The 12,832-nt window shown below is 39.6% G+C and overlaps 1 long non-coding RNA gene across 1 annotated transcript in view; it reads right to left on the minus strand.

Annotated features, from left to right (window-relative positions):
* The window catches only part of LOC144370633 (uncharacterized), a 51,557-nt gene that overhangs the window by 2,208 nt on the left and 36,517 nt on the right, over window positions 1-12,832 (minus strand). The window contains exon 2 of the long non-coding RNA XR_013430537.1: window positions 8,533-10,038. This is a non-coding gene — a long non-coding RNA (uncharacterized LOC144370633). The remainder of the gene's footprint in view (window positions 1-8,532; window positions 10,039-12,832) is intronic.

Raw genomic sequence — 12,832 nt, forward strand, 5'->3', positions numbered from 1 at the left:
TATGGCAGCCCTAGGAAATGAATGCTATATGTTGAAACAATATTATGTATAGATATGAGACAAGATGGCAGATAGGATGACAATTATTTTTATCTATTCTGTGCCCCCAAGTTTTGACGATTTTTACATTATAAAATGATTGTTCATTATATCAGTTTCAACCATGAACTGCTTTAATGCAATGTAAATTACCTCATTTATAGATAATTGATTTGCATAGAAATGCCCAGTGTGCATTAGTACAACATTTTTAGATATTCTTTTGTTTACTTCCTAATTCTAGGTTTTCCAGGATGTGGTGCTGCACGCCTGTAATCCCAGTAGCTCTGGAGGTTGAGGCAGGAAGATCAAGAGTTCAAAGCCAGCCTCGGCAACTTAGGGAAGCCCTAAGAAACTCAATGAGACCTTATCTCTAATAAAATACAAAAAAAAAAGGGGTCTGGGATTGAGGCTCAGGGGTACAGCACTCGCCTCACATGCATGAGGCACTGCGTTCAAACCTCAGCATCATGTACAAATAAAGATGTTGTGTCCACCTATAACTAAAAAACAAATATTAAAAAAAAAAGAATCAGAGGTGAGCTGTTTATTAAACCTTTGGTTTAAAAAAACAAAATACAAAAAGAGGCTGGGGATGTGGCTCAGTGATTAAGTGCCCCTGGGTTCAATTTTTGGTAGGGAAAAAAGAATTACTCCTAGTCCTAGGTTTGACAGATGATTCTGGTTACGAAATATTCTTTTACATATATGAAGAGTAAACAAAATGATAACTATCAGCTTATAGGTCAGTTATCAGTGAGGAAAGCCCTCTTATAAAGTCTCCTGACTTCTTAAATGGAATACAGCCACACACAAATTGACTACTGTTTTTATCCACCTTTTTTTTTTTTTCCTGGATGGAGATTCTTCTTGTGACCTCATAATATAATTATTTCAGAATTGCTTCATCCTCCCAATGCAAAGTCATGAGACAGTGAAATTTATCTCAAGCTCCCCTCTACCTCATCAGAACTTCAACTTTAATTGAGCCCTGAAAGTTGCTTAAAGCAATAATTCAGATCTATGTCTAAAACTTTAGGAGCCAGGATAGGAAAAAGAAAGAGGTGCATTTCAATGAAGTGGAGCATATCCCATTCAGCCCTGATGACTATATTCTTCGCTGTGTATCGAAGTTCATTCGTTCATCATTTCAAAAGGTATTTATTACCAAATAAGAGATAGTGATGGCTTAAAAGTAAGATATAAAGATGGATGATTGAATATATACATTTTATCCTGCCTGGTTCTGACTAATGACACTAAAATGACAGTAAAAGCAAAAATAGAACAAAACAGAAGTTTAGCAGACTCACAAAGAGCTGGAGGAGAGGTCACGGGCGACAAGAAATAGTCACATAATTTTGGAATCAAGAGAGTAAATAGGCAAATCATAAATGAAATAACAGATAAGAGAAACCTGAACTCTACACAGGCATTAAGAGAGAAGCCTCAAGAACCAGGCCACTTCACAATGGAGTCCCAAAAGGCTCAGGAATTAGAAACACTAAATACCCCTAAGCAGGCATGCCGGGCAGAGCAACACATAAAAAGCTTGATTTAAAAATCTTTAAAAAATGTAGTCAGATAGCCAGGTGGTCCCTTCTTTGCTACAGCAAGAGTCTAAAGGTTTATTCAATGGTATGGTTCTCTGACACCAGCAGCATCAGCTTCGTGCCTGAACTTATGAAAAGTGCATATTCTCAGATCCTACTCCAAAGCAACTGAATCAGAAACTTCAGGATGGGGGCTCAGAACCTGTTGGTCAACAAGCTTTCTAGATGATTCCAAAGAAGACTGATCTCTGAGAACTAACCATCTCTGGAAAGAATGAACCATACAGAGTCTGATATCAAAGGCAACAGCAGTCGCTGAAAGCATGATGAGCCAGCTGCTTAAGAGTGGGGTGCAGGTGAAACTGACATGCAGATGCTGCACATCCTCCAGCTCCCAGAGACAGCTGCTAAGATTCCTATTATATGGAGTTCTTCTAATTTGGTCCTGAGCTCTCTCTGTTCGAGAGTAGTCATAAACCAAGGAAGTTGCTCTTTAAGAGAGGCCTGAGTAGGAAGAAAAGTCGGTTTGTGTGTGTGTGTGTGTGTGTGTGTGTGTGTGTGTATGTTTGTGTGTGGATATTAGGTGAAACTCAGTGAGGAAGTAAAGAAAAACTGCATGAAACAGAACAATTTATTACTCACAGGTCTCCTAGAGGTTGAGTGCTGAGGAGAGGCCAACAGAAATCCAGAGACAACAGGGAGCTCAACCAGTGAGCAAGGGAATGGACCTATAGGACTCTGCCTTCAGCAAGATCCATGGGCATTAACTTTTAGTCTTTCCCAAGGGGGCTATGGATTGGGCAGTTTACAGAAAACACACTTATTTATGATCCTGGTGTCAACTTTTGATTTTATCATAGTAAGTAGTTGTAGGATGTATTGGGTTTAGACACAGTGAGATGAGGAACAAGAGGGGTAAAACACTAACCACCACAGAGGGAGGGGGAGTTTTAACTAGGCTAAAATGACAGAGTAGGATTGGATTTCAAATGACTTAGGTCAACCTAAGTTATCTGGATGCTAAGTCAGCAACATCCATATTACTAAACAAATGTGTGGCAGCAACCAAACTGCCATACCCAGGCAGGCTATTTAAGGATTATTTCCTGGAAATTAATGGGCCTAAAAGAAAATATATGTAGTTAGAGACCTGAGGGATGGAGAGATCCCCAAATAAAATGTCTGGGTCCCAGTCAAATTGACTTACAGACAAATCCTCTGGCAAAGGTACCCCACCCAGGCAGACAAAGCTTCCCATCAGTCTAGCTTAATTATGAACTGAATTCAGTGATTACCAAAGTGTGGGGAAATTCTTCAACAGGAGAGAATAAGAACAAAACAAAAACAAGAAAGCAAAACAGAAATAAGAAATGTGCGATAAACGAAGGCAATGTAGGGAAGAGGAGAAAGCTTTTAAAACAAAACTAAAACTGGGAATGGGGTTGTGGCTCAGCGGTACAGGTTCCAGCCTCAGCACCACATAAAATAAATAAATAAAATAAAGGTATTATGTCCAATGACAACTAAAAAATAAATATTTAAAAAACATTAAAATATAATTAATTATTTCAAAAGGGTGAGAGAACATGTTCATGAAATGAGAACATTGAGATAAATTTCTCACCAAGGCAGCAAACCAGCTCAGCCTGTTGGTTCATCCATTCACAATTGACTTGAAGAAGTGAGAAATCCAGTGGCCCTCAATATTCCCCACACTTTGGAATTACAGAGCAGCTTTGTGAAAGCAAAGATTGCAGGGTCTCACTCTTACTAAGTCTGTCCACAGGGTAATATCAGGATGGTGACAACATGCTATTGGGATGAAGAATGAGAAAAATAGGTGGTGTCCCTGGGCATTTTTTTGAATTGGGGCTTAAATGTCCTCAAAGGGACATGTGTTGAAGACTTGGTCCTCAGCTGATGGCACTACTGGCAGGTGGTAGAAACTTCAAGAGGTGGGGCCTAGTAAAGGGAAATTAGGTCTTTAGAAGCATGCCCTTGAAGGGAACATCTGGACTCTGGCCTTTCTCTGACTTTTCACTTCCCTTTTACCAAGAAGTGAGCAACTTTGCTCACCATGCTCTCCCTGCCATGACACTCTGCCTGGCCACAGATCAAAGGGACTGAAACCTCTGACACCATGAGCCGAAATAAACCTTTATTTCTCATAAGTTGATTGTCTCAGATATTTTGTCACAGAAACAGAAAGCTCACAGACACAGGCATTCACTCTTCAACCAGGACTTCTTTGTTGTAAGAATTTAAAGGTAAAACCTTGACCAGAGAAGATAACTTATAGGAGTGAAGGCAATATGCAGTTCTATGGTGCTTGCGTATCTTCACTCTGGGTCCAGCACCTGCCTTCGAAGCTCAGTATGGCATAGTCTAGAGGACTCCAGCCCCTACGATGGAACATACACATCCCCAAAGGAACTTGAACCTATAGACCCAAAATAACCCACAGCCAAGGCACCTGGGTATTAGAACCAACTGCAGAAAAGACATTTAAAGTAAAATAATTTTAAAAGAAAACAAGGATTTCAAAGGGGGCTCGATAAATAGACTTAAGTATAAAAGGAAAAGTATAAGCATTATAGGGGAAAAAAGAAAAAAAATTATGAGGAACCAAGTGGAAATATTATTTATTAAACAAAGAATAAAATATATGTAATATTAATTGAAGGATACATCTGAAAAATCAGTTACGGAGTTGTGAGATTTAAATGAAGAACTTATCCAAAAAGAAGGAGGCAGAAAACATTAATTTTTTTAAGCCAAGAAACAAACAAAAAGCCAAAAACCATATCTAAAAGAACACAGTAACTGTAAATAGGAAAAGAGAGTTTATAACAGAGGAAGGAAAAATAAAAGCAATAATGAAAACATGAACCCAATTTAAAATTATGAAGTTGCCACGCACTGCTCAGGGTGGGAAGAGCACAAACTTGTATCCGCTGCTGGTGGGATATAAACTGGTACCTTGCAGAGAAAAACACTTTGGCACTAAATATGCCAAAGTAAAGTTGAATATGCACATAACATTCATCCCAGCAATTCTACCAGTAGGCATATACCTTAAAAAATTCTCAGCCTTTCATACCAGAAGATATATAAAAGAATGTTAATGGAAGCACCATCCTTACAGGAAAAACCAGAGGGAAAACCAAATGTCCATCAACAGTGCAATGAATAAATAAGTTGTGGATTATTCACACAATGGATTATATAGTGATGAAAAAATGAATTACAATTTAATTATTATCATGTATAGACCTCAAAACCTATTACTCTAAATACATGCATATTTTAAAGAAAATAATATAGTATTGTTCCATTTACATCAAGGTCAAAAATCAAGCAATACTAAAGAATACATTTTACAGAATATATATCATGTGGCCAAATAAACCTCAAGAGCAAGAAACAATTCAAAATAATTCAAACAAAATTCAGGATAGTGCTCATTTGTAGGAGAGGGAGAGCATGATAAGACAGGGAAACCCACTCGGGCTGCTTCTGCGTAGTTGTTGATATTCTATTTTATAATCTTGGCAGTGAATATCTGGGTAGGGATTTTTATTGATATATATATATATATATATATATATATATATATATATATATATATGTACACACACACATACATACATACACACACAAACATATGTTTTTCATAAACATACCTATGTATGCTACATTTTATAATAAAAAAGATAAATTTTCTAGAACTGAAGAAATATGAAAGTTATTAGAATGCAGGAAAGGGGATTAGGAAATGCAGCAGAGCAAATTAAAAACATGACATGAGATGCAATCCTAATATAATAGTCACTGTTGTAAATGTAAATGGGTTAAACTCATCAATCAAAAGATAAAGAATTTCAGGTTGGACTTTTAGAACTCATCCAGTGATGGAATGCCTTTAAGAAATATATATATTTAAAAAAAAAAAGAAAATAGGTTGAAATGAAAAAAACTGAAAACGTAAAATATCTCAAAAGCACTAGCCAAAATAAAGCTGAGTTAGCACTGCTTATATTAGACAAAATAAAATTTAAGACAAAAACAGAAAATCCTGAGGGATAAAACAGATATCATATGTTGAGCATTTTAAACATAAACATACTTAACAATACAGTCTCAAAATACTAAAAGCAAAAACTGACATAAATTAGACAAAATCATAGAATTTGGAGGGAAGTGGATGGCATTAGAGCAGATTATGCTAAGTGAAGCTAGCCAAGCCCTAAAAAACAAATGCCAAATGTCTTCTTTGATATAAGCAGAGTAACTAAGAACAGACTAGGGAAGAAGAGCACAAGAAGAAGACCATCATTAAACAAGGATGAGAGGTGGGAGGGAAAGGGAGAGAGAAGGGAAATTGCATGGAAATGGAAGGAGACCCTCAGGGTTATACAAAATTACATACAAGAGGAAGTGAGGGGAAAGGGAAAAATAATACAAGGGGGAGGAATGAATTACAGTAGAGGGGGTAGAGAGAGAAGAGGGGAGGGGAGGGAAGGGGAGGGGGATAGTAGAGGATAGGAAAAGCAGCAGAATACAACAGACATGAGTATGTAAATATGTAAATCAATGGAAGTGTAACTGATGTGATTCTGCAATCTGTATATGGGGTAAAAATGGGAGTTCATAACCCACTTGAATCAAAGTGTGAAATATGATATATCAAGAACTATGTAATGTTTTGAACAACCAACAATTTAAAAAATAAATAAATAAATAAATAAATAAACTGACATAAATTAAAGAAATAAATCATAAGTGTAGTTCCAGATTTCAATAGACCTTCCCAAAACAGAACCAGGAGATGAAAGAAATGAATGGAAATGTAGAAGATCCAAAGAACAGAAATGAATTTTGGCACTTCTAAAACTCTGTAGCAAATAAATAGACAAATTGTGTTGTTTTGATCATACACAGAACATTTTAAAATCTAAATTGTATATTGGGCCACAAATGAAACCTAATAAATTCCTCCAAACCATCCATATTATACCAACTAAGCTCTAAAACCAGAAGATGATTAAATTTGATATCAAAAACAAAGTAGTCATTTTTCATTCTAAAGTATATGTTACTAAATAATCATTGAGTTAAAAATTGCTGTAATAAATAAAATAAGAAATATTTTGAACCAAATAATAAGAAAAATATATGTCAACATTTATGGTATAAAATTATTTGTGTTTAGGAAATTTATAGATTTTGTGTATTAGGAAACAAGGATTGAAAACAAATAAAGTAAGGTTTCAGCAAAAATTAGAAATACGGACTAGCCAGGTGCATGTCTGCAATCCCAATGGTTCAGAGGCTGAGACAGGAGGATTGCAAGTTCAAAGCCAGCCTTAGTAACCTATTGAGGACCTAAGCAATTAAAAAGGCGGGCGGGAGTGTGGCTAAGTGGTTAAGTACCTCTGGTTTTAATCCCTGGTTACCCTTCTCTTAAAAGAAAGAAACAAGTAATAGACTAACCCAAAGAAACAAGAAAGGAAACATTAAATATAAAGAGCATTATGGTCCAGTCAGGAGAAAGAAGAGTCCAAAGAAAATTCCATGTTATGAACATGGAATTCTTGATATAGATAAATATTACCCATTCACAGGATACTACCTACTGTGATGAAGATAAAAAGAGAATTCCAAAGAATACCCCAGGTCTAGAGGAAAGTACCCAAGGAAGCCACAAAATGAAAGGGATTCCACATGAAAGCTGGGATTCTGACCCCAGTAGAAAGGGGAGGAGTGGTAATCTATTGGCACCACAGACATTCTCTAGGTTTTCATGGACCAGAGCATGTCCCCATCTAGTAGGCTGAGGTTGGCAAGGGCAGAACAAAGCTCCCAGATTAGCAATCAGGAAAGCCCCCACTAAAGGTCCAAAAAGCTGAAACTGGCAGGCAGGAAACTGGCCACTAAGATAACAACAGAATTTGCAATGATGCCACTCAGCAGAGAACTGATGAACCAACCTCTAGTTCACACATTTTGCTAAGGCATCTAAAATACTTGCCACTTTCCTGCTCATCATCTAGTCAGCATAATGCCATCAGTGATGTGGAACAGGGTGATGTTTTGTGGAATGTTAAGATAATTGAGATGTCTGCAGCCTTTATCATAGTGAAGAGTAGGAGAACCATCACAGGCCCGAAAGCAGCACTGTGCAGATACACTATTGGCACTGCTGGGTAAAAGCAAACTGCTATTGGTATTCCTTTCAGATTGATATGGAGAAACAAAGCATCAGCCACATTGAAAACTACAGAACAAATGCCAAGAGTTAACTGATTTGTTCTAGAAAAGATAGAACACAGTCAACAGCTGCATTTCGACCACCACCTGAATCAGTTTACTCTTCAAAATCCATCCAACTCTTACACGGGCCAAACAGGTGAATTGAATAGGAATGTGATGGCCATCACCACTCCTGCAACTTTCATGGCTCAGATAAGAGCATAAATCTCTGAAATTTGCCCTGCAAATGCAATATTGCCTCTGATTTATTACGGTGGTAGGGATGAGAATTTCCAGAGATTTCTATTTAGTCTTTCCAAACAAGATGGCCCTCTTCCCATGGGTCTAAGAGCCAACATGAGGATACTTCCAGTTCACAAGAACATGATTACAGAAATACCTTCAAGATCTGCAGATCACCACTGGGTGGGTCTGTGGATGAACTAGGCCATCTTTGGAATTAAACTTCAGCTAAGGCTCCATCTATTACTTTATTACCATAGCTCCACTTTGGAGGGTCAGAGTCACATTTTGTTTTCCCAAGAATTCCTATCAATTCATAGCCAATGTTTAGTAATCTCCAAAAAAAATTTGTGTATTTCCTTTTTCCTCATGCATAGTCATTCTAGTAAGGGATCTTACTAGGATCTTTCTGGATTAAGCTTGGAAGAAAATTCATAGTACTTACTTGTGAAAATTGAGCAAGGTCCTTCCAGTGTCTGGGTCCTTCCAAGAAGCTCTGGGTCTGTGCCTTGACTTAGATCTGGAAGCTGGTGATGCAAGTGTGGATTTTTGCCTAATTTTTCTATTGTACAGATCACAAAAATGTTATGGTTGTCTACCCATTTGTTCATTCTGAGGAACCCTGGGATTCATTGATATCGCTAAAGATCAAATTCAGATCTTGTTGAAGAGGTTGTGAATACAACCTGCTAGATGGTGGAGACTTTCTCTGGGTTGTCCTGAGCTAGAGTTGGCCCACAGTTAGTGGGCTGCGCCGGTAGACATGGAGACACAGAACAGAACTGACAAGCAGGAAGACCTGCCACGGGCCAAGCTTGGTGGACAAGAATCTGCCCGCTGGAATGTGGCCTGTAGTCTCCCAGAAGCTGCCCACCATGGCTGCTGCTGAACGCAATTCCTTGAAGCCAGCTGGAGCACTGTGGACCCCACAGGGAAGGCGTCTGCCAAAGTATCATCAAAACTTGCTGGGGGTGAGCTCCACTGAGTGTCCTGCACTACCGCTGAGCACCACAAAAGCAGTGGGAAGAGAAGGCTCTTCAACACCCTCTCCCCACTGTGGCAGCTGGTCTCTATCACAGTTAGGGCGATCACAGGTAGATTTGGAGCTGAGAGGCCACAAAGTCGAACTGCCACGTAAGGAAAGGAATAAACAAAAGAGAGAAAATTAACAAACCCAAGGAGGGTTGTTTGAAAAGATGAAAAGACACAAGAGTCTTAGGCAAGATTAATTTAAGACAAAAAGAGAGCAAAGGCAAAAAAGGAAGAGTCAGAGAACAATAAAGAGATGGTATAAATTTGAAATACAATTGCAAAAGTTTTTTGAATTAACTACAGTGTTGGAAATAAATCCGAGGAGGTTTATTTTCAGATGGTAGAACAGCAATAAAACAAGTCTCTGGGAGTTGTTCTGCCTACCCCTTTCTGCTGCTTTTCTCTTTGAATCAAGTGGTTTTGTTTCACCCATGCGCAGATTGGTGCTCACCAGACATTTCTCAGCCATCAGCCTGTGAATTCTCTTTGCTTTTTTGCTCTGTTGGATTCCCAGTTTCCTGGATGCCATCTCTTCCTCTTTATGTTTATTTCCTCATTTTGGTGGATTAAGTCTTCTAGTGGCCTCCTATGGAATTGGGTTTCTTATTTTTATTTTATTTTGGAACTTGAATGTCTCAGGGTCGATCCTTGTATTTGACTTCATAATTGTCAAGCTTTTTTCTGTTGTGTCTGACTCCCAAGCCTACATGTGTGATCTCTCGAACTGGAGTTTCCCTTCATTCCAAGTGTTCTGAAATCTCAGTTATTAGATACAGTTGAGCACTTGGTGGATCCTCACACTCTGGGAAGGTTCATGTTTCCATCCTGAGATGTTTTTTCCTTGAATTATTTCTTTGGTGAAGTTTTTCCCTCTGTTGTCTATTTTCTCTTCCTGAACTTGTTGGAGAAAGTGGTAACCCTGGTGAGAAGTCAAAAGTGTAGAGGGTCAGAACAATCACATAATTAGAGGTTCAGAGTTTGGAACAATGAGAGATTGGATTTAGCTAGAGCCAAGGCTCTGTGGAATACACCAGTGAAAAATGAAGATGAAAAGGGAGCTTAGAAGATGCAACACACCAGAGGGACTTCAATGACAAGGCAAAGAACTAAAACTTTTACCTGAAGTCAAGGAGGAACTATGAAACACTTTCAATAAGAGGTGGGTCATAGCAGCTGCCCTTGGTGTCTCACAGGAACCCCCTTACCAAGGCCAGGCCCCTCCCCCAGGTGTTGTAGGTAATGGCTGCTAAAGGCTTACACCAGGACTCTCCTTGGGAGGATTTCCTGTGCTTTGTGGGGGAATGGCCTGTGGCCAATGATTGACCACTAGGGGAATAAGCATCCCTGTCTTCCTGCCTGGGGATGAAACAACCTCTTTGGTGCAATTTATGCTCCAGAGCTCCCTGTGCAATTAGGCTGAGGCTAGACTCTCCCTGAAACCACATCTGGGCCTGTCTTCTTCCCCAGCGCTTTCCTTCCTCCCTCATTCCCTAAGAGGCTTCTCCTGAGAACATTCCCTCAGTAAATTACTTGTACAGAAATCCGTGTCTCAGCCTCTTCATCTGGGGAATCCAACCTGGGGCAGAAGAAGGACATGATGAAAGCTATACAAGGGGGACATGAATCTAACAGGGGTCTTTAGGGTGAGTTAGAGCAAGGACACCTGGGCTTAAGGGAAATCAGAAAGGGGAGAAGAGAGGTAAGAAAGACTGAAACTAGGGAGAAGAGGGGGAAATGAAGAGGAGAGGGCAGGTAAGGGATCATCTGTGGATAGACTCCTTAATACTGAGGCAACATGGCAGATGAGAGCCAGGAAGGATGAAATGGGATGACAAGGTCTCGGGTCACTAGCAGGAAGGCAGCCCTACATATAGACATCAGGTAACCAGAGAATGATCACATCTGGAAAAGGCATCCCCCTGTAGAACCGTCACACAAGACCTGCCATCTGCCTAACACTGAAATCTACAAAGCTCTCAAATGTATCATGTACTGTTTTCAAAATTGCTCTATGAGATGGTGTGGTAGGTGTTTCCAGTTCTTTGCTTCGCTCCCGCTCTTCCTTGTGATCTTAAAGGGCTACCCCACTAGGGTATAGGGAGAATATATCCTCATGCCCATTGCCTTGGGCTTGCCTATGTGACTGACTTTAGCCAATGCAATGCAAAGAAATGTGACATGTGCAGAGGCTTTCTGTGTGCTTCCATGATTTGGCTCTTGTGTTTTCAATATCCACCTTCAGATGAACATACCCCTGGGAGGTGCTGATCCAAGGAGAATAAGACGTGTGGAACAGACCTAAATCCAACCCACTGCTTAGAGCTACACATAGCTGATCCTATCCAAGCACAGCAGAACCACAGATATATATATATATAAATGAGAAATAAATGCCTGTAGTCATGTTTGTTATGAGGCACTATTGCAACAATAACTAATACAGTAGGGTAACTGATACTGTTAAAACGCCCATTAAACACATAAAACAGCTGAGACACATAGAGGTTAAAAATTTGCCCAGGTTCACAGCTCAAAGGAGAGGGTTAACTCTGCTCTTATCTACATACTCCACAGAAAGACTCTGTGAACGTTGACACATTTCACAGCTTAGAAGCCCAGCATTCAAAGGAATAATTTTTAAATGCTTTAAAAAAAATAAAGTACTGAGTTTGCTAATAACCTAAGAAATGCATGTTTTCATATATGCTGCCTATTAAGTCTGTTCATATCGTATCAGCAAACATCATGTCGTCTTGGAGAGGTTCCTAGTTTTTCCTGTGAAATGTTTTTCAACGCCTGAGTGAATCAAAATGAATGTAAATGAGGTTTATTAAGTCAACCCCACATGGTGCTGTATTGTCAGCATTTGTAGGGCTGTGACAGGTTAGTTATTGCAGTTTGAAGGAAATGTCACCAACACAGCAGTCTGCAGAATTAACTTAAAAATATATATGTATAAAACGTCTCAGGATTTTCCACCCTTTCAAAAATTGTCTCCTCGGAAGGTGACAGGGGACCCAGAGAGAGGCTAAGGTTTGCTTATTCTTTTTCGTCAAGAATCACTCTCTGGCTACATGATACCTGAGGCCAAGGGTCAGGGGCAGCAGGTAACCCCTGGGATTCTGATGGCTACTGTTAATGGACTGTAAAGAGGAGACAAAATAAGGGTGACTGGAGTTGACAAGGAGTGACAGTGGCTGCGGCATGGAGAATGAGTGTCAAACTGCTTCGGGAGCAGAAGCAAGTAGATAAAGAAGCAAGTAAGGCCCAGGATGCCGCGCTGTGGGACAATGAGTGGGACTGACATCAAGGAGGCTGAGGATCTGGAAGTGGCAGGGTCACTTTTTCTGTGCCCACGAGGGCAGGCCTCAGGAGCAGGCTGGACAGGTGTCAGTCCTGGGGTAGCTTGATCTAAGCAGAGTCTGGAGCGTTATTTCTCTCAGAATCATGTTCAGTCAATGAACTTGAGTTTTGAGAACCATTCCTTTGTGTCTGGGAGCCTTCTTTTGGTCTAAGAGGTCTCCTCTTAGATGAAAATGTCTCCTAGGAAAGGTGAACATGGGAAGCTTTAATCTATGAGCCTCAGTTTAAAGAATATCTTTTCACTAAGACCTCAAGGCTCATATGGCAGGGATGACATGGGCACCTAGAACTTGATGGAACAGCCGGAGGGGAAGAAAAGGAACTAACTGGAAGAAAAGGGGAGAATAGCT

The sequence above is a fragment of the Ictidomys tridecemlineatus genome, chromosome 14 (assembly GCF_052094955.1).
Source record: "Ictidomys tridecemlineatus isolate mIctTri1 chromosome 14, mIctTri1.hap1, whole genome shotgun sequence".
Taxonomy (NCBI): domain Eukaryota; kingdom Metazoa; phylum Chordata; class Mammalia; order Rodentia; family Sciuridae; genus Ictidomys; species Ictidomys tridecemlineatus.